The sequence below is a fragment of the Hyla sarda genome, chromosome 11 (assembly GCF_029499605.1).
Source record: "Hyla sarda isolate aHylSar1 chromosome 11, aHylSar1.hap1, whole genome shotgun sequence".
NCBI lineage: Eukaryota > Metazoa > Chordata > Amphibia > Anura > Hylidae > Hyla > Hyla sarda.
Window position 1 is genome coordinate 89,562,812 of NC_079199.1, and position 22,020 is coordinate 89,584,831.

The window sequence follows — 22,020 nt, forward strand, 5'->3', positions numbered from 1 at the left end:
CAAGCCTAGGAAATATTGAGTGATGCCTCTGCGGGCTCAATGCACCTATTTACATGGTAGTTAACAAGAGGATAGGCCAGTAAGGAATATCAGCTATTACCACTCAGCAGGAACAATACGTAACGGGATACAAGGACATAGTTGTGTGCAGTTAGGTTATGTAAACAGCTACAGATATAGCAAAGATGACTTTGTCATTACGGGAGCACGATGGTTCAGGATTGGGTAGATTTGCAGTGTTACTTAGCTACCCCATAGGGGGAGGGGAGGTCAAAGATGATCCAATGATGTCTTCAAGATACTATACTCCATCAATCACAATCCCTGTGAAGCCCCCTTATTCACTTGGTTTTGGAGCAATAATTTTCAGTGCCCAAAACGCTCATGGACGGTCAACTGAGCGGCCTCCACTGCCAAGTTCTCAACAACTGTTGACAATTGAGCGATCGTGACTACTCCTCAATAATCAATAGATAACAAAGATGTCCATAGACTGTCAAGGGGGTGGTCATCATTGCCTTCAACAGGGGGTCAACCTGAGTGGAAGCATAACTAATGGACAGGGAGCTTGGAAAAGCCCCCAAATCTGTGGAACAATGTTTTCAAATGGATTATGAGAACTAATGCTGGTTATGTTATAATGCTGGTGAACTGGATTAAACTCATCTATTAGTCACCCGGATCAGTGCTGCTATTCCAGAGATACACACTGTATTAGCCGGCATTGGTAACATGTTAAAGTGGTACTCCGACCCTAAGACATCTTATCCCCTATCCAAAGGATAGGGGATAAGATTTCTGATTGTGGGGGTCCCCGATCTCGGCTGTGGCACCCCAGACATCCGATACACAGAGCGAACTTCGCCTTGTGCTGGATGACTGGCAATGCGGGGCGGAGGCTCGTGATGTCATGGCCACACACCCTCAATGCAAGTCTATGGGTGGGGGCGTGATGGCTATCACGCCCCCTCCCATAGACCTGCATTGAGGGGGTGTAGCCATGATGTCACGGGCCTCTTGCGCTACAGCCTACGCTCTAAACGAACGCTGGGTGCAGCAGGGAGATCGCGGGGGTCTGGACCCCCGCGATCAGACATCTTATCCCCTATCCCTTGAATAGGGGATAAGATGTCTAGGCATGGAGTAACCCTTTGCTGGTCTTCACTAATAATGTGGACGGTTTCTCCCACAGAAAGTTACCTCCCACCAAGACATAAGGTGCCATAAATCCAACCGTTTCCCAAATCTGTTTTTATCCTCATTCTCTCTTAGCCCTTTATGGTGGTAGAAAGAGCAGACACCCTTCTCCTCTTGGGGCGCATACAAGAAGGCTTTTTCATTTCTTATGATCTCAGACAGAACAGGATCACCTGGGACGGGTAAAACACAATGTAATGAATATGTCTTTGTTCGTTACTCTAATGTACCAGATGACAAACTGGGTTGTGTTACATCTGTACAGTAAAGGCTGACTCCTGAGTCCAATGTATATGGGTAAGCGGATTGAATATATCTATAAAGCTGTGTGCATTTCATGTGTTCCTCAGATGTAGCTCATTACTCAACTCAGTCACAGTGTGGAAATGGACTGAATGCCACTCAAGCGCAGCAGCGGTGAATGGAGACAATCTAAGCTTATAAAACGTGCGGCACAGAGATCAGCCGAGCTGCCAGAAAAGAGCAGGCTTGATTACTAAAATGGGGCATCGGCATCCCTGAGAGAGTACGTTCCTCCTCTTCACTGCCCGGAGGGATTGTGATAATGTGTTTGAGTGGCCCAGAACAGGGAAACATGTCACCGTCTCCTGTTTTAGGCCAAACAAAACTGCCGCTTGGCAGCGGAGGGATGTCCAGAGCGTCGGGAGCCTCTGCAGCTTCATTGGGGGATGAGAAGTCCTGACGAGGAGGGAGAGGGGCACACTCCGCAGCTACGCTGCATTCATAAGGAGCAGACGGGAAATGGATGACTGGCAAATCACATCAAGCAATGTGCATCACGGAGATGTAGCAGAGCTTACTGTGTCATTTAACTCTGTGAGCTGCATTGCTTACGTATCCTAATTCCCTTTGAGTCTATTCTGAGTACTAAGGATAAGGAGAGGGTTAAACATCCTGAGCCCTTTAGAGAGATCTGCCACAACTAGGGGTGTGTTCACGCATTCCTTTTTTAAAGGGGTACTCCGGTGGAAATTTTTTTTTTTTTTAAATCAACTGGTGCCGGAAAGTTAAACAGATTTGTACATGACTTCTATAAAAAAAATATTTACCCTTCCAGTACTTTTTAGCAGCTGTATGCTACAGAGGAAATTCTTTTCTTTTTGAATTTCTTTTTTGTCTTGTCCACAGTGCTCTCTGCTGACACCTCTGTCCATGTCAGGAACTGTCCAGAGCAGCATAGGTTTGCAATGGGGATTTTCTCCTGATCTGGACAGTTCCTGATATGGGCATTAGGTGTCAGCAGAGAGCACTGTGGACGAGACAAAAAAGAAATTCAAATAGAAAATCATTTTCTCTGTAGCATCCAGCTGCTAAAAAGTACTGGAAGGGTAAAGATTTTTTAATAGAAGTCATTTACAAATCTGTTTATCTTGCTGGCACCGGTTGATTTAAGAAAAAAAAATGTTTTCCACCGGAGTACCCCTTTAATTGTAATAGTCATGGTAGACATGTATAAAGGAAAGACTGAGACTTCTCTTTTTTTTATTTTTTTTTTTATTCAGGACCATCGATGCGGAGAGGGACTACGAAAAAGTGGTCAAGATTTTTTAAAACTGTCTAGTGTAAACTAGATTACATTATCTTTAGACTGTTTTTTGTGTCTAGAAAGGGGGCAAAAAGGTGCAAGCAGGGTTTATTTGCACCTTTTTGCACCTTTTTGTTTACACATTTCTGCTGATTTTGAGTTGCAATCGAATGATTATGGCAAAAAAACCTTATATATATGGGTTTTATGAACTGCGCCTTTTTGTGAAAAGGCGCAAAAAAGGTGCAAGGCCACTGAAAAGTCTCTAAAACTACACCAGCCCAGACTTAGCTTAGCTTTTTGGTGTATGTGAAGAAAGAAATTTCGGAAAATGTGACCTACACAAAATTTATCAAATGCCCTGTGACCATTTATTAAAGGGGTACTCCAGCACTTAGATATCTTATCCCCTATCCAAAGGATAGGGGATAAGATGCCTGATCGCAGGGGTCCCGCCGCTTTGGACCCCCATGATCTTGCACGCCGTTATAATCAGTCCCTGGAGTGAACATGTTCACTCCGGGTCTGATTACTGCCGATCACGGGGCCGGAGCATGTCAAGCCCCCTCCCATAGGCTTGCATTGAGGGGGCGGAGCATGACGTCACATGGGGGCAGAGTCGTGACATCACTATGCTCTGGCCCGTGATCGACAGTAATCATGCTCCTGGGACTGATTTTAACGGGGTGTGGCGTGCAAGATCACGGGGGTCTGCCGTGGTGGGACCCCCGCGATCAGGCATCTTATCCCCTATCCTTTGGATAGGGGATAAGATGTCTAAGCGTCGGAGTACCCCTTTAAATTTAAACATTACCAGCACACACAAAAAAAGGTGTAGAAAAATGCTTCACTTACACCTACAATGATAAATGCCGGCCCTTGGCCGGCATTTATCATTGTAGGTGTAAGTGAAGCATTTTTCTACACCTTCTTTTTTGTGTGCTGATAATGTGTAGGAGAACCAAATTTATTAAAATGGTCACAAAGCATTTGATACATTTTGTGCAGGTCACATTTTCTGAAATTTCTCTCTTCACATACACCAAAAAGCTAAGCTAAGTCTGGACGGGTGTAGTTTTAGAGACTTTTCAGTGGCTTTGTGCCTTTTTTGGGCCTTTTCACAAAAAGGCGCAGTTCATAAAACCCGTCCATATCATGTGTATTGCCAAAATCAGTGGATTGTAACTCAAAATCAGCAGAAATGTGCAAACCAAAAGGCGCAAAAAAGGCGCAAATAAACCCTTTTTTGAGCTTTTCGTAGACACAAAAAAACAGTCTAAAGACAATGATAAATGTCGGCCAAGGTGTCTATTAACTTTAGCCTAAAAGTGTTGGTGTTGGGCTTGGCTGACTATCTAACGTGTATGGCGACCTCCTGATGATGTCGGTGGAGAGAAGGGTTGGGTGTGATTGGATTTTTACCAGCCAATCCTATTCTTAGGGATATAAGCCCCCACCAGAGCTGCCTTGCTGCAACTTACCTCTCGCCATAGCGAAAACACGAACGATCGGCCATGGGTATGGAGGGGTGGGTAGAGATAACTATTGTCTCTCTAGGCATAGAGCTGGCAATCAACCAGTAGTATCGGGGAGTCATGGGTAAAGCCATCGTAACAACATCCGTCCATGTAAACTGTTATGGCTTATAATATCATAAGGGAGCTCTCCTTAAAGGGGTTAGCCAACTTATCCCCTACCCCCCTCCAATATCTCCAGAATGGAGTCTGTCTCTCCCTTTTGAGCACACTAGCTGAGGAGGGTTATTGGCTTAGCGGACCATCACGGCCAAGACTAGTACGTCTCGAAAGGTGGGGTCCGGAGCGCTCAGCTGGAAGAGAATGGCCTTATTCTGGAGATGACCAAGGATGGACACGTCAGGTGAGTAGAAAGGGTTTATTTAAAACAATGCAACGCGTTTCAGCACAAGCACGGTGAAACGCGTTGCATTGTTTTAAATAAACCCATTCTACTCACCTGACGTGTCCATCCCTGTATAGAAATAAAAACAAAAAAGACAACCGTGAGGCAGCGCCTCGTGTATTACCCTTGGCAGGTGAGGAAACCAAAAGTATGCTAGATGTACACCCAGGATTTAAGTCAGGGTGGCCGCTCACCTTAAAGTAGAAAAAATTGCGCATATCACCCCTTGATTGGGGTACCAGATGGAGTTGGATGAGCTGCCGAGCCTGATGGTCACAGGAGCGTATCTACACCCTGTAGGTACTGAAATACTTGTAAGAAAAGGACCAATGGATCCAGGCACTGCTCTATCCAGGTATATACAGGATGCAGGTAAGTATTCTTAACCAAGCAATTTTATTGTATACAAAACAACAAAAGGATCATGACGCATTTCGGGGTAAATTCCCCTTCCTCAGATGATCTGGGTGCTGCTACAACAAGCACCCTTTATATAATGGCAAGGTGAAGGAGGTACAGGTCAAAAAGGGGTGGGCTGGATGTGATGTCACATCCAGTACACTTACAAAAGATTTAATTTACATATAGAAACAGCAGAATATAATCATTATCTGTAACATACAGGTATGCATACAATTATAATAATGATATAACATCAATATAAGCAGTACTAAGTAATATAGCATAGGTGGAATCGGCGATGTGACAAGCACGTGCCGGTAGTGATTGTCCAAAGCGAGGCTCTGTTGCGGGAGCTCTGACAAGGTAAACAACATAGCCATGTGGCTGAAAATAAACATAAACACTAGCACCGGTCTATTGCAGAGCGCTCCACTCACAGCGCGCGCCGACATCACAATGACAGGGTCGTGTCCATCCCTGGTCAGCGCCGCTGAAACCCACTGCTCCTTGGAAGTCCTCGTATGATTGGGGAGGCTGCAGACTGGGCCATATACTCCCTCACGCTGACCATTGTTGTGTGCGAGCTCACACAACCGCCTTTGGTAAGAGTTCCGAAATTTACCATTGAATTACACATTGGCGGTTTTACGCTATGGAGCGCTCTTCCATCTCTTTATAGTCATTCTGGAGAATGCAGGGGGTTCTGGCAAACCAAGCAGCAACAATAGTGATGGGAATATGTGGAAGAAGTCTTTGGTTATGCCCCGGATTTCTGTTGCCTATCCTGTGGTACATTTTTTTTGATGGGCCATAGCCTAAATGTTATACTAGGTCATGAAGTCCATTACCAGCCTTATTTCGTATTCCATGCAATGGATGAACATAGCCAGTATTTATATTGGAACAATAATAAATCTATCCACATATTACCCACTGGGCAGTGTGCCTACAAATAGCTTTGTGTTGTATTATACAAGGGTTATATGTACATGACCCCAGCAGAACACTGGTTAATCTATTGTCTATGTCCTTCATACATCCAGAACATAACAAGATCAATAAATGGTGGGTGAGTTAATTAGTTCTGCGCTCGATGCCCGAACGCGCATAGCGGAAGATGTGGAGAAATCTATACCTATGAAAATATAGCCAGTAACAATAGAGCGCACGATGCAATAAAGACTCTATTACTCCAACCCATGTAATTCATACTACCAATCTCAATGGTGGTTCTTTAGCTTTTAAGGGGGTTAACCTGGAAAAACTTTTTTTTTTTTTTTTTTATAAATAAATATATCAACTGGCTCCAAAAAGTTAAACAGATTTGTAAATGACTTCTATTAAAAAATCTTAATCCTTTCAGCACTTATGAGCTGCTGAAGTTGAGTTGTTCTTTTCTGTCTAAGTGCTCTCTGATGACATGTGTCTCGGGAGCTGTCCAGAGTAGAAGCAAATTCCCATAGCAAACCTCTTCGACTCTGTGCAGTTCCCAAGACAAGCAGAGATGTCAACAGAGAGCACTGTTTCCAGACAGATAAGAACAACTCAACTTCAGTAGCTGATAATCATTGGAAGGATTAAGATTTTTTAATAGAAGTAATTTATAAATCTGTTTTTTTAACTTTCTGGAGCCAGTTGATCTAAAAAAAAAAGAAAAAAAAAAGAAAAAAGTTTTTTCTCGGAATACCCCTTTAAGGGCTCCTAACTTGCAAATAAACCTAAATGCCCAGGGGTACAAGACAGACCATTACATAAATAACCTCTAGTGAGAGCTGTGTTGGTGCCCATATTAATGTCTCATTGGCTTTCCAAGACAGAAAAGAACAGTCAATGACTAATCTATAAGAGTGTTACTGATAATAAACTCCCTGGAAGTAGATTGTGCCCCAAAGGGGAAAGAAAGGAGATGTGAGTGAAACGGTATCAGCTGATCATGGCCACAAGGTATTTTGTGTTGCTGTTAAGATGGCCATACACATAATTTGGGTGGATGTAAGCCAGTGACAACTTAATTTTTGTTGTTGTTTGTTTGTTTGTTTTTTTTGTCAATATAATGCTAACTCACCACCATTATTCCTGTAGTCTTATCTGTTTCATCTCAACTCAGATGCATTCATATATTTAATTACTGCAGCTGGGTCATGTTATTCTCATTCGGACAACCAACAAATTACATGTAGACCGCATGTCAGTCTATCCTCTGTTACTGATGTACTGTGATCTACAAGATTATATCATCACCTATCACATACCTACTGTCAGCTATCAGATCCCCTCCCACCCTCCATGTACCTCTGCCTCTCTCCTATGTACAGACTGCTGACAAAGATAGAATGCCATTTCTAAGAGAGCGGAAGTGCAGTGATATAATAAATGAGTCTATATAATGATTCCTGCAGAGCTATAATACTTCCTTGACTCCCATGTCTGCCATGCAATGTGTTCATATTATCTAGTGTGCCTCATGTGATGTAGCCTGACATCTGCTTTACTGTAAGAGCTGATGGAAGAGGGGACAGGCTTAAGCTATCTCATATGAGGATCTATAGCGTGAGTGAGGGACAAAAGCTCTATGTCACAGATCTATCCCTTGTTGCACTTAGGCAGGACTGAGAGCAAGCACAATAAAAAGACTTAACCCACGTTGCCTATGCAAAGCCAGAGGCATTATGGGAAAAATAGGTTGTATTAGGAAAGCATATCAGAGAGGAAATAGGAATCAAGATGGCAGACAACCCATGCATGCCACATGAACTAAAATAGGTATACACAAGAGCCTCTACCTTATTATTTAATAATAGCCTTATGCTGCACTATATACACACACAAAACAAGTATTTCTTTAATGCATTGAGGAGGGGGTTCTCAGGGTATTCACTTTAGACACTAAGTACCAGGAAGCAGGACTGGCCATATGAGCCGTAGGTACATGGTGGGTTCACTGTAAAGATCTCTAGCTGGGAATTTCTGTAATTTTATATCTTACTATTCTATAGGATTATGAAGCTTCATTACCCGAACTCTACCAAGGTTACGCACTTAACGCACAATAATGGCACTAAGTAAAAATCTTCATCACTGAAATGTATACGTTTTATTTCATCTGTGAAAAAAAAAAAATTATAATATTGTTGCGTTCCAGAATGAAGAGACTGACACCGGCAAATGCTGTGCATCAATATAACACGCCATCGGCAATGGTAGCTGGATAACAGAGCCTGGGGGCACTAAAGTGGGCAGACATGTGACACTTGGCGTTACGCCAGGGAGGAATATGTCAGCGTGTCTCGGCTGATGTCATCAGTAATTAGTAAATATTCTGGTAAGACATGTACAAGGCTTGTATGACATGAAGGACTCGTCTGGGCCCAGCATTTATAGAAGACACCAAAGTCTAGGCCAGTGTTTTCCAACCAGTGTGCCTCCAGCTGTTGCAAAAGTAAAAATGTCCAAGCATGCTGGGCGTTGTTGTTTTGCAACAGCTGGAGGAACATTGGTTGGGTAACACTGGTATATTACGCAGCAAACAGAGAAAAAAAAAAAAAAACAGACCCACGTTGGAAAACCTGGACAACGCTTTTAAAGGGGCTATCAAACATGAGGTGACTTCAGTAATTAAGTGTCATACACTAATGGTCATGTTTACCAAGTTCACCTCCAAAAATTTAACTTCAGGCGCTGAGGGACCAGATAGTAGCATAAGCAAATAGCTTTATTCCCAGCATGCAACGCGTTTCGCGCATCTGCGCTTCATCAGGATGCCTGATGAAGCGCAGATGCGCGAAACGCATTGCATGCTGGGAATAAAGCTATTTGATAATACAGTGACCCCTCGACCTACGATGGCCCCGACATACAATAATTTCAACATGCGATGGCCTCTCAGAGGCCATCGCATGTTGAAGGCAGCATCAACATACGATGCTTTTGTATGTCGGGGCCATCGCATAAACAGCTATCCGGCAGCGCAGACTGCTTCAGCTGCTGCCGGATAGCAGTTTACAGTGCCCCGTGTGATCCGCTGACGATCACTTACCTGTCCTCGGGGCTCCGGCGCGTCCTCTTTGGGATCCCCTGCATGGTCGGCGCTCTCCATCGATGTCATCACGTCTCTGCGCACACCGTCCCGTCATCCAATAGGAGCGGCGTGCGTAGCGACGTGAAGGTGGCGATGGAGAGCGAGGATGCCGGGGAAGCAGAGGCCTTGCCGGAGCATCGGGGACAGCGATGGACGGCGACATCCGGGGAAGTAGTGACGAACGGTGACGGTCCGGAGCGGCGGGGACAGGTGAGCACAACTTCCTCTAACGGTGGTCTTCAACCTGCGGACCTCCAAATGTTGCAAAACTACAACACCCAGCATGCCCGGACAGCCAACGGCTGTCCGGGCATGCTGGGTGTTGTAGTTTTGCAACATCTGGAGATCCACAGGTTGTAGACCACTGTCCTATACTTTACATTGCACGGATCCCTCAACATGCGATGGTTTCAACAAACGATGGTCCGTTTGGAACGGATAACCATCGTATGTTGAGGGACCACTGTACTACTATCTGATCCCTCAGCGCCTGAAGTTCCATTTTTGGAGGTGGATTGTGGTTATTTCTGGTCACTTGTGGAATGGCAGCAGTGGGCTATAGATATATATCCTTCTCCATGTTGTGCTGGCTATTGCACAACATTTTATGGTAAGCGCTCGCTCACATTTGGCGTTTGTCATTACTGGTGATATTATATTATGGAGCGCTCCTTCTCTCCCTTTTTCTATGTTTACCAAGTATCTGTGCTTGTGTTGGTGGAAAATGGCAATGTCCTGTGCCCCCATCACACTGCTGGCTTGTTTTTGGAAATTGGCTACTTCCGGTTTCTGTGGTCTCCCTCAGACTACAATCCCCAAATTCTTTGTTTCAAGCTGGGAGGTGACTTATTTTCCTCCCACACATCAGTCCCCCCACCCATTGCAGCACAGCCACGCTCAATTTGATCACATGACTCGCCTGACATCACCTGACACACAAGCTGTGGATCTGTGTGATGATAAATGCATGCACATGTGCGCCGGTAACTTCATGATTGGGCCGGCTTCACAAACAACAGACAAAGCAGCCAAGCCCCCTCTCAGCACCTGACTTGTGATGTATTGTCTCGGGCCCCATAGCAAGCTGGGAAAGGTCCGAGACAACACTTATTTTGTGGGCTGCAAAAATAGATCTTCTGGGAAAAGAAAGACAAAGAAATTCTATACGAACCACAAAACACCGGTAAGTGAAGTATATTAGTAACTAGATTAACTTTGCTGCCCCTATCTCATTATAAAAGAAACCAAAATCCCAGAATACCCCTGTAGCCAAGTAAAAATTTATAAATTGATGAGATTGCATTATCATTAAATATTGTAGGCTGCCCAGATCACACACCTTTTTACATACTCGGGGGTTTACAGTTTTTCTGAGAATTCAGGGAATCAGTCAGATGGGCGGGAACTTAATTTTAATAATGGGAGGGGCTATCAGGTGATGGGCGTGATTATACAGTCAGGGTGTGTGTATAAAACATAGAAGGCTGTCACTGTACAACATTTACACCCCCCTGACTGTATAATCCAGCCCATAACTTAATAGCCACTCCCATTATTAAAATTAAGTTCACGCCCATCTGACTGATTCCTTGAATAGTCAGACACCTTGAATAGTCAGACAAGCTATAAACCCTCATATCTCGGGAACGGAAGGGAGTATAAAGAAATTATAAAACGGTGTGTGATCAGGGTACCTTAAAGGGGTACTCCGCTACTCAACAAACTGGAACAATCTGTTCCGAACGCTGGAGATGTCATAGCCCGCCCCCTCATGACATCCCGCCCCGACCCCTCAATGCAAGTCTATGGGAGGGCGCGTGACAGCTGTCACGACCCCTCCCATAGACTTGCATTGAGGGGGTGGGGTGGAGCGTGATTTCATGAGGGGGCGGGGCTATGACGTCACAAGCTTCCGGTGCGGGCTCCAAGATTTGGAACCCCTTTAAGCTATTTAATGGCAGTAAAATCAAATTTTTTTGGATTGGACATAGGTCCTCTTTATGCCTGTAACACAGTATAACTAGACTGTTTATATGTTCAGGTTTCTGGAAAAGCTGGATGACAAAGTAACTAAAATATCGGTTGTGATATAACTAAATACATCTGATGGGCCAGGGCTACACACACTGTGGGGGAGATTCATCAAGACCTGTGCAGAGAAAAAGTTGACCAGTTGCCCATAGCAACCAATCAGATTGCTTCTTTCATTTTTCACAGGCCTTTTTAAAAAATGAAAGAAGCGATCTGATTGGTTGCCATGGGCAACTGGTTGACTTTTCCTCTGCACATGTTTTGATTGATCTCACCCACAGACTTTCACAGTAAGGTTTTAAAGGGGTACTCCGGTGGAAAAAAATATTATTATTATTATTTTTTTTTTATCTACTGGGGCCAGAAAGTTAAACAGATTTGTAAATGACTTCTAAAAAAAAAATATTTACCCTTCCAATACTTTTTAGCAGCTTTATACTACAAAAGAAATTATTTTCTTTTTGAATTTCTTTTTTGTCTTGTCCACAGTGCTCTCTGATGACACCTCTGTCCGTGTCAGGAACTGTCCAGAGCAGCATAGGTTTGCAATAGGGATTTTCTCCTGCTCTGGACAGTTCCTGATACGGGCATCAGGTGTCAGCAGAGAGCACTGTGGACAAGACAAAAAAGAAATTCAAAAAGAAAATAATTTCCTCTGTAGCATACAGCTGCTTATAAGTACTGGAAGGGTAAAGATTTTTTAATAGAAGTAATTTACAAATCTGTTTAACTTTCTGGCACCAGTTGATATAAAATCTTTTTTTTTTTTTTAGAAACAGCTGGAGGTACCCTGGCACTGGTTCTATTTACACACAATGGGGGAGATTTATCAAAACCTGTGCAAAGGAAAAGTTGCCCATAGCAACTAGAGATGAGCGAACTTACAGTAAATTCGATTCGTCACAAACTTCTCGGCTCGGCAGTTGATGACTTTTTCTGCATAAATTAGTTCAGCCTTCAGGTGCTCCGGTGGGCTGGAAAAGGTGGATACAGTCCTAGGAAAGAGTCTCCTAGGACTGTATCCACCTTTTCCAGCCCACCGGAGCACCTGAAGGCTGAACTAATTTATGCAGGATAAGTCATCAACTGCCGAGCCGAGAAGTTTGTGACGAATCGAATTTACTGTAAATTCGCTCATCTCTAATAGCAACCAATCAGATCGCTTCTTTCATTTTGCAGAGGCCTTGTTGAAAATGAAAGAAGTGATCTGATTGGTTGGGCAACTCAGTTACTTTTCCTCTGGACAGGTTTTGATAAATCTCCCCACAGTATTTTTGGCCTTTAAAAAAATCTTTAAAAAACATAACACGACACAATAAACTGTAACCTACTAAACACCTAATACCCTAATGACATACGAAGAAACGACACAAAACGTTACATAGATATAAAACGTAATGATGTAAAACAGAATAGCATTAAACAGCAAATGCACCAAGTGTATAAAATGAACAAAACAATAAAAAAAAATAACAAAAAATCATTCATAAAGCGGGAAAAAAAAACACAGTAGTAAAACAAACAGGAGGCGATGCTGACCGGGAGGAAGCGCACAGATGTGGTGGGCCGGAGGTCAGGCTTTGCTGTCAGAATATATGACTGTCTGAGCATGAAATGTGTGAGAGAAGGCAGACAGCAAAGACAATGGCAAGTGAAGGAAAGCGAGAAGGAGGAGGGAGAAAAACGGCAGCCGAGGAGAGCGATTAACCCCTTAATGATCGGGAGCATTATGGTTCATCGTGAAAAGATACCATTGAAAGGGGGCGTTCTTCTACCTATACCTTAAAAAGAAGCGTCCCCCCCTCTTAGGACCCCCAGAGTTCAGCTCACACATGTAAAAAGATACCATTGAAAGGGGGCGTTCTTCTACCTATACCTTAAAAAGAAGCGTCCCCCCCTCTTAGGACCCCCAGAGTTCAGCTCACACATGTAAAAAGATACCATTGAAAGGGGGCGTTCTTCTACCTATACCTTAAAAAGAAGCGTCCCCCCCTCTTAGGACCCCCAGAGTTCAGCTCACACATGTATAAATAGAAGGCCATCAATTACCCCTTCGCCCCTTGCTCCTTTTGTTCCGTCTTAGTGCGCCAAAGCTTTGGCATTTACAGTATTCATGAATTGGGAAACTCGGGCTGTACAAATCGAACGTTCCTTCATGAAATACGCTAAAAAAAAAAAAAAAATATGCTAAAATAAAGCGAGACTATAATAAGAAACCATTAACCATTTCAGTGACATCTGCATCCCGGTCTAATCTTCTGCCCCATATCGCCCTCTCCAGTCCCCCCCCCCTCCCCCTTTGACCCTGAACCTTGTGGTGTAGATGTCCCCCCCGGCGGTCGCCTTTCCTATTAAATGAGAAGTTATGGTTTTTTAATGAGGGTCCTAATTAAACAATGAAAGTTACAGAAATTACAGGCAAGACCATTATCTTTTATTAGCGGCGCTCGCTCGGAGTGGATGGCGCATAGGCCGGGCTCTCTACATGGAGATTTTTTTTTTATGCCTCTGTTGTTTTAATCACATCTCGGCCATCCAACTGGAATTCAATTACTGGAATTTGCTAACGACTGACATTTTTTAAGTCTATTTCAAAGAATTTGGGAAATCTTGGATTTAACCCATGAGATGGTGAGCGCAATTTGGATGAAAAAGGCTGATGGGCTTGCACCCCTTTCTATGTACATCTAAGGCTCTGTTTACGGCTGTGTTGGAGGCTTCGTTGCGGATTTCATAGCATACAGTAGCTATGTAGCAAACTATCCTTTCTGCTGTACACCATTATAAGTCAATAGGGTTCACTGGGCACCACTGGTGTTTCCTTTCCGTCCCACACTATTATAAGTCAGTGGGATTCACTGGGCACCACTGGTGTTTCCATCCAGTCCCACATCTTTATAAGTCAATAGGGTTCACTGGGCACCCCTGGTGTTTCCTTCCAGTTCCACACTATTATAAGTCAATAGGGTTCACTGGGCACCACTGGTGTTTCCTTTCAGTCCAACACCATTATAAGTCAATAGGGTTCACCGTGCCACTGGTGTTTCCCTTTTGTCTCACACCATTATAAGTCAATGGTGTTCACTGTGCACCACTGGTGTTTTTTTCCAGTCCCACACCATTATAAGTCAATAGGATTCAATGGCCGCCATTGGTGTTTGTCCTGTATAATATGTGTTGTAGCTTGATGCATAGCTGCTCCTATGTTGGAATAGAAATGCACAATTCAATATGTAGATGTGAACATTGCTATACGTGACCCATTTTGCCCAATATGAGGTGAATTTACAAGGATCTGATTAATCCAATTGCATAAAATATAGGATCCCTTTTACAAAATTATGTCTATATTCTGATTGTTTTCTATAGGAAACATCAACATTCTCAGAAATCAAATGAAAATCTATGAACCATAAGAAAGAAGGAAATGTCGCTGTGGAGGAGGCTCTGAAGTCATGAACAGGTGGACTGTGACTGCGGAAAAAGCACTATGGCTACTAAAGGAATATGGTGGCAGGAAGAGATCAATGGCTTTTAAGGTATTCCTGTGGCCAGGGGCATAACAATCCCATGAGCCTATGTGGGCCCAATAGGTTCTTCTGTTCCATATGAAGAGAAAAGTACTATGGATGATGTGTAATAGTTGGGGAATTTTTCAGATTTTGCATTCAGCCTAGAAACTTCAAGTTATACCTTGGTCTATGAGAAGTTATGGACGCAATAAGATTGTGAAGAAGACACCGCCATTGGAGGGTGCACTGTGTGGGTAAGAAAGCACTGTGCTTGTGAAGCGGGCCCTGTGTGGGGAAAGGGGGCACTGGACTGTTAAAAGGAGCACTGTTCTATTGAAGAACCACTGTGCTGTTGAGAGGGGTCTTTTTTGGATTAAGGGGCACTGTGCTGTTAAAGGGGGCACTGTGCTGTTGAAGGGGGCACTGTGCTGCTGAAGAGAACAGTGCGGCTTATAGGGGGCCAGGCGGTTAAAGGCAGAAAATGTCTGGGTAAAGGGCGTACTGTCTGGATGAAGGTGTACTGTGCTGTTGATATGGGCAGTTTTTTGGTAAAGGGGGCCCTATGAATCTGCAAGAGGCAATAAGGCTGTGAAGGAGACTCAGGCTTTAAAGGGGTCACTCTGGGGGTTAAAAGAGTACTGTTCTAATGAGGGGGGCACTGTAATTGAAGGGGGCACTGTTATATTAAAGGGGACAATGAAGAGGGCACTTTGTGGGTGAAGGGGGCACTGTGCTGTTGAAGGGAACTTTTTTTGGGTGAAATGGACACTGTACTGTTGTAGGGGCACTGTGTGGCTGATGGGAAGACTGTACTGTGTGGATGAAGGGAATACTGTCTGGATGGACGGGCACTGTGCTGTTGACAGGGGCAGTGTGTGCATAAATAGGGCACTGTGCTGTTGAAGGAGGCACCACGGCTGTAGAGGGTTGGACTTCTTTACAGAAAATACCATACACTTCCGTTAATTACTTTCTCTAAGGTTATCTTCTCACACCGTAAAAAGTATTTTCAGTCGACACATTGAGGTTTTTCAATTGCAGTCGATGAATATGAAGCCAGGAAGAGATCATAAAGGGAAAACATAAAAGACTGGGACTTCTCTCTTCAGATCCATTCCTGGCTTTGTATCCAATAATTTCAATTAAAAACCTGAATATGTGAACAAACCGTCAGTGTTGCCCGTTATGGAATATGATGATGCAGAACAATAACAATAGTACATTTCTCAGTAAGGAAATCTTCATTTACGCTATAAGAGCTGTTAGTTTGGGATGTTACCCAACAAGTAGCACCACTTCCGGAGGGGACCACCCTGGACAACCACATTCTTTTTAGGACACCTCGCACATTACATCGGGACCAGCACCAAGCCTTCTCGTTCTGTCCCAAAAATATATGAAGTCGCTCAATGATCTCCATGCCGTACGGCATGGGACACTCAGTACAATTGTGAAATCACGCTTTCCGCACCAGCTACACGCCATTTTACCCAAAGCAGACTTGTAGACAATTATTTTAATTGAATAAAATCTTGATATAAAAATGCCATGTTTAACGTCTAGAATTTATTGCCAAAACGTCAAAATAAAAACCACCCAAATATATACACAATGTGGAGAAAGAAAATGCACAGGGCGCAGATAATTTTACACGGACTACTGCCAATGCAGCTGTTGAAATCGTTCTGGTAGTGAAATGCGTTCCGGCCCAGGAAAATAGAGGGAACCTGTCAGGACTAAGTATATGTAATGATATCGTTTATGACCTAAGACAGCAGGTAGGCTCTGCAACTGTGAATAAATTAAAGAAACAGTTTGGCGGAAAAAAAATTCCTCTCGAAATCGTAACCCGCCTTCTCTACACAAATGTTCCACCATATCAGCATTATGATACCTGCAAGAATACGTAACTACAATGGCTGGAGGTCTTCTTGCCTCTTTACTGTGTAAATAAATACTTCTACATCCTTGCTTCTACCTGCACATGATGGAGGCACAGATAGCACTATATCCCTGTCTCTATCAGACAATAATTTAAAGGGTTCCCCTGCTGCTCAGCGTTTGGAACAAACTGTTGGCGCCTGGAGCTTGTGACATCATAGCCCTGCCCCCTCATGACATCAATCCCTGCCCCCTCAATGCAAGTCTATGGGAGGGGGTGTGACGGCTGCCACGCCCCCTCCCATATACTTGCATTGAGGGGGTGGGGCGTGATGTCATGAGGGGGCAGGGCTATGACGTCACAAGCTCCTGGCACCATCTCAAATGTTCGGAAAAGTTTGTTCCAAATGCTGAGCAGCGGAATACCCCTTTAAGTAGGGATAGTACTGCATCCCTGTCAGTACCCATCAATATTGTAAGCACAGATAATATTTTATCTCTGTCACTACCTGTAAATAATATTAGCACAGATAGTACTGCACCCCTGTCTCTACCTGTCACTAATGTAAACACAGACAGTGCTGCATCCTTGTCTGTATCGTTCAATAATGTAAGCATGGATAATCTTGCTTTCTACCTCTCCCTGTAGATAAGATAAAGGCACAGATAGTACTGCTGCTATGTCTCTACCCATCAATAATGTAAACACAGATAGTACTGCATCCCTGTCAATACCCATCAATATTGTAGGCGCAGATAATATTTTATCTCTGTCATTACCTGTAAATAATATTAGCACAGATAGTACTGCATCCCTGTATTTACCTGTCGCTAATGTGAACACAGACAGTGCTGCATCCTTGTCTGTATTGTTGAATAAATGTAAGCATGGATAATCTCGCTTTTCTACCTCTCCCTGTAGATAAGATAAGGGCACAGATACTACTGCTACTATGCCTCTACCCATCAATATTGTAAACGCAGATAGTACTGCATCCCTGTCAGTACCCATCAATATTGTAAGCACAGATACTGTATTATCTCTTTCATTACCTGTAAATAATATTAGCACAGATAATACTGCATCCCTGTCTCTACCTGTCACTGATGTAAACACAGACAGTGCTGCATCCTTGTCTGTATCATTCCATAATGTAAACACAGATAATCTTGCTTTTCTTCCTCTGCCGGTAGATAAAGGCACAGATAGTACTGCTACCTTGTCTCTACTCGTCAATAATGTAAATACAGATAATACTGTGTCCCTGTCTCCACCTGGTAATATTGTAGGCACAGATAATCCTGCTCTTCTTTCTCTACTATCAATAATGTAACCACAGATCATCTTGGCTATCGTCTATCCCTGTAAATGATGAAGGCTCAGATAGTACTGCCTGATTCATAATAGTGTTGCTCACGAATATTCGCAATTCGAATTTTTTTCACGAATATCGCATATTCGCGAATATAGCACTATATATTCGAAATTACAAATATTCGCTTTTTTTTTTTTTTTCACAGTACACATCACAGTGATCATCCCTTTCTGTTTCCAGCTTGTGTGGTCTAAAGAAAGCTCTAATACTACTGTGTGAGACCTCCGGGCGAATATTCGAATATTTTTCCCTCCCTTCTTTTAGCTTGTGGGCCAATGAGAATGATGCAAATACAGTTGTCGGAGATTAGCAACATACATATAAAGTTCATAAAATTTCAGTAAATTTTCACATATGCAAACTTTCAAATATGCGAAAAAAACGTGAATATTACGAATATGCGAACTTTGTGAATATATGACGAATATTCATCCATATAATCGCGAAATATCGCAAATTCGAATATGGCCTATGTCGCTCAACACTAATTCATAACAGTTTTTTTTTTTTTTGTTTTTTTTTCTGCAACACCAGATTTTTGCAACAATTAAAATTTCAATCCCCTCTTGATTCGAAAAATTACACAGTTTCCTGCAAAAGCCGTGGACTTACACTGAGTTCTATTCAATAGCTGGTCAGAACTTCTGGAGTTCCTTACATTAAAACCAGGACGGACTCTTTTTGTTTGGGTAGGAAGAGCATAACCAAGATGTCTCCTGAGAGAACTGCTGCTGGTACATGACTGTTATTTTGGGTTACATTCTGATCTTTTCCATACATTGAAGTGTGTCTTTGTGTAGTGTCTCTGCCTCACAGCCAGCAATTTAAGATTCCGCTATAACTTCCCCAAACTACTACGTGGCAGAAGAAAACCGCAAAACCTCTAATTCTAACAAACACCTCCATCCAGCGAGAAGGAAGCAGAATGAATTTGCATTTACAATAGTTTACCATTGCATAACAATTTCTAGTTTTCTGCTTCCAGAATCTTCTGCTTCTTGAGAAAACTTCCGCCCTGTACCCAGGTGAAGACTCTTTTCTACAGACTGAAACCTCTTACATATGATGCAAATAACAGCTCGCGCCGAAAGGAAATTTGTTTCTGACAGCTAAATCTCACGTTTGCCATCGGATCAGAGGAGTGAACTTAAATGCAAATAAAACTATTCATTTAAAGGGGTACTCCAGTGGATAACTTTTTTTTTTATTAACTGGTGCCAGAAAGTTAAACAGATTTGTAAATTACTTCTATTAAAAAAAATCTTAATCCTTCCAGTACTTATCTTCTGCTGTATACTGCAGAGGAAATTCTTTTCTTTTTGGATTTCTTTTCTGTCACGACCACAGTGCTCTCTGCTGACACCTCTGTCCACGTCAGGAACTGTCCAGAGCAGGAGAAAATCCCCATAGCAAACATATACTACTCTGGACAGTTCCTGACATGGACAATGGTGTCTGCAGAGAGCACTGTGGTCGTGACAGAAAAGAAATCCAAAAAGAAAATAAATCTCCTCTGTAGTATACAGCCTCTATTAAGTACTGGAAGGATAAAGAATTTTTAATAGAAGTCATTTATGAATCTGTTTAACTTTCTGGCATTAATTGATTAAAAAAAAAATTATATAATAAAAACTTTTCCATCGGAGTACCCCTTTAAAGATAATGAAGCTCTTAAGTTATTCTAGATATGTACTATAATGGTCCAGGTAAGTCTAGAAAATACCAAGGCTGAAGGCCACGTTCATTTCAATTGAAACCATAGGTCCTGACGAGGAGGGTAGACTGACCCCCGAAACGTGTTGTCCTGTTATAGTTCAATAAATAGAATTATTTTTTTTATTCTACTATAATTGTCCAGTAGTCAGTTCTATTAGGTCAGTGGTTTTGGGAAGTGTCATGGAAGCGACCACTCTTGTCTATATCTTTGCAGAAATAGAACATGGAAATATTCCCATTGATACTTGCCTTATGTCTTTATATACGTAGGCTCCATCGGCACCATAGAATTCACCAAATCCAAGACTTTAGCAGATCTATGGTCTTTAGTAACTCTCAGCACCCAGACTTTGGTAGGTCCTACACCATGGTCATACCTACCTTCATGGCTTTGCTGGATAACCTTGAAGTAATGCCACTTACCCTCCCCACTGCAGTCATCTCCCTATTAAAGGGGTACTCTACTGCCCCAGCATTGGGGAAAATTTTTTTCCGAACGCTGGGTGTGGGCTGCGGGGGTAGTGACATCATGGCCATGCCCCTCGTGATGTCACGCCACGCCCACTCAATGTAAGTCTATGGGAGGGGGCGTGGCTGTCGCCACGCCCCCTCCCATAGACTTACATTGAGTGGGCGTGGTGTGATATCACGACCCAGCAGTCCTGCACCCAGCGTTCGGAACACAATGTTCCAAATGTTGGGGCAGTGGAGTACCCCTTTACATCTAAGGGTGCGTTCACACTGAGGAATTCAGGAGGAATTCAAAAGGAATAATTTTGGTCAGGAAATTGTTGCCTTCTCTCATTTTATCCACCAAGCGGAATTCAAGCGGAATTTCCATGCGGAAATTAAGAGGAATGAAGTAGGAGGCTATTTAATCTACTTTTTTGAATTCCGCTTGAAAACGATGACGGGCAGAATTTTTTTTTACTATTGATTTCTATTGGATTCTGCTCGCGGATTCCGCTTGAAGAATGAACATGTTCTTTCTTCAAGTGGAAAGGAATTCAGCGTCGGAATTACGCTAGCGGAATTTCCGCAGTTTGAACAGGACGGCTGAAGAAACATTAACGGGGTATTCTGGGCAAAAACATTTTATCCCCTATCCAAAGGATAGGGGATAAGATGTCTGATCGCGAAGGGCGCGCTGCTGGGACCCCCCGCGATCTCCCTGCAGCACCCGCATTCTATGCGGGGACTGCGTCTCTAGTTTCGGAGACCTCCGGGTTTCCGGGACCGGGGACGTGGCGTCACACCACGCCCCCTCCATTCGTGTCTATGGGAGGGGGCGTGACGGCCGTCACGCCCCCTCCCATAGACATGAATGGAGGGGGTGTGGCGTGGCATCACGTCCCCAGTCCCGGAAACCTAGAGGTTTCCAAAACATAGAATGTGGGTGCTGCAGGGAGATCGAGGGGGGGGGGGTCTCAGCAGCCCCCCACGATCAGACACCTTATCCCCTCTCCTTTGGATAGGGGATGAAATATTTTTGCCTGGAATACCCCTTTAAAGGGGTACTCCGGCGCTAAGACATCTTATCCCCTATCCAAAGGATAGGGGATAAGATACCTGACCGTGGGGGTCCCGCCACTGGGGACCCCCATGATCTTCCACGCCGCACCCCATTAGCCTCAGCCCCCAGAGCTTGCTCGCTCCGGGTCTGATTAATAGCGATCACAAGGTCACGCGCCCTCTGTAAGCTTGCATTGAGGGGGCGGAGCGTGACGTCACACGGGGGCGGAGCCGTGATGTCACTATGCCCCGTCCCTGTGATCGCTAGTAATCAGACCCAGAGCGAGCACGCTCCGGGGGCTGATGCTAACGGGGTGCGGTGTGGAAGATCACGGGAGTCCCCAGCGGCGGGACCCCCGCGGTCAGGCATCTTATTCCCTATCCTTTGGATAGGGGATAAGATGTCTTAGCGCTGGAGTACCCCTTTAAAGTCAATGGGCAGAGGAGATGGGTATTAATTCGGAGTGGAGAATTCAAGAGGAAGTACTCGAGTAAATTCCTCTTGAATTACCCAGTGTGAACGGGCCCTAAAGGAGAAACCATTAGATCTGTCAAGAAGGGAACTCGAAGGAGGTACAGACACCCAGCCCCTCGGCCAAACAAGAGTCTTTTATTTGGGGACTTCTTTGAGAGAAGTCTGAGGCTATTGTATTAGTATCTAATATTGTTATTTATTGAGTCTTTGAAGAGGTCCTTATGATGTGTCTGATCTACGCTGTCTGTAGAGGACAATGTTAGATGCATGTAGACCTTATTTACGTGTTCCCTAAATTGTATATGTCACCCGTGTGTCCCTCACGCAGTAATACATGAATGCGCTTGTCTGAGTCCTCGCCCGCTGACCCGCCA

At 43.7% G+C, this 22,020-nt stretch overlaps 1 protein-coding gene and 1 long non-coding RNA gene across 3 annotated transcripts in view; one reads left to right on the forward strand and one right to left on the reverse strand.

The window, feature by feature from the left end:
• The window catches only part of CADM3 (cell adhesion molecule 3), a 381,683-nt gene that overhangs the window by 187,344 nt on the left and 172,319 nt on the right, over positions 1-22,020 (reverse strand). The window lies entirely within an intron of this gene.
• Positions 8,224-19,114, forward strand: LOC130295791 (uncharacterized). The gene is made up of 3 exons (XR_008848988.1): positions 8,224-8,387; positions 14,544-14,713; positions 18,929-19,114. It is a non-coding gene; the product is annotated as an uncharacterized LOC130295791 (long non-coding RNA).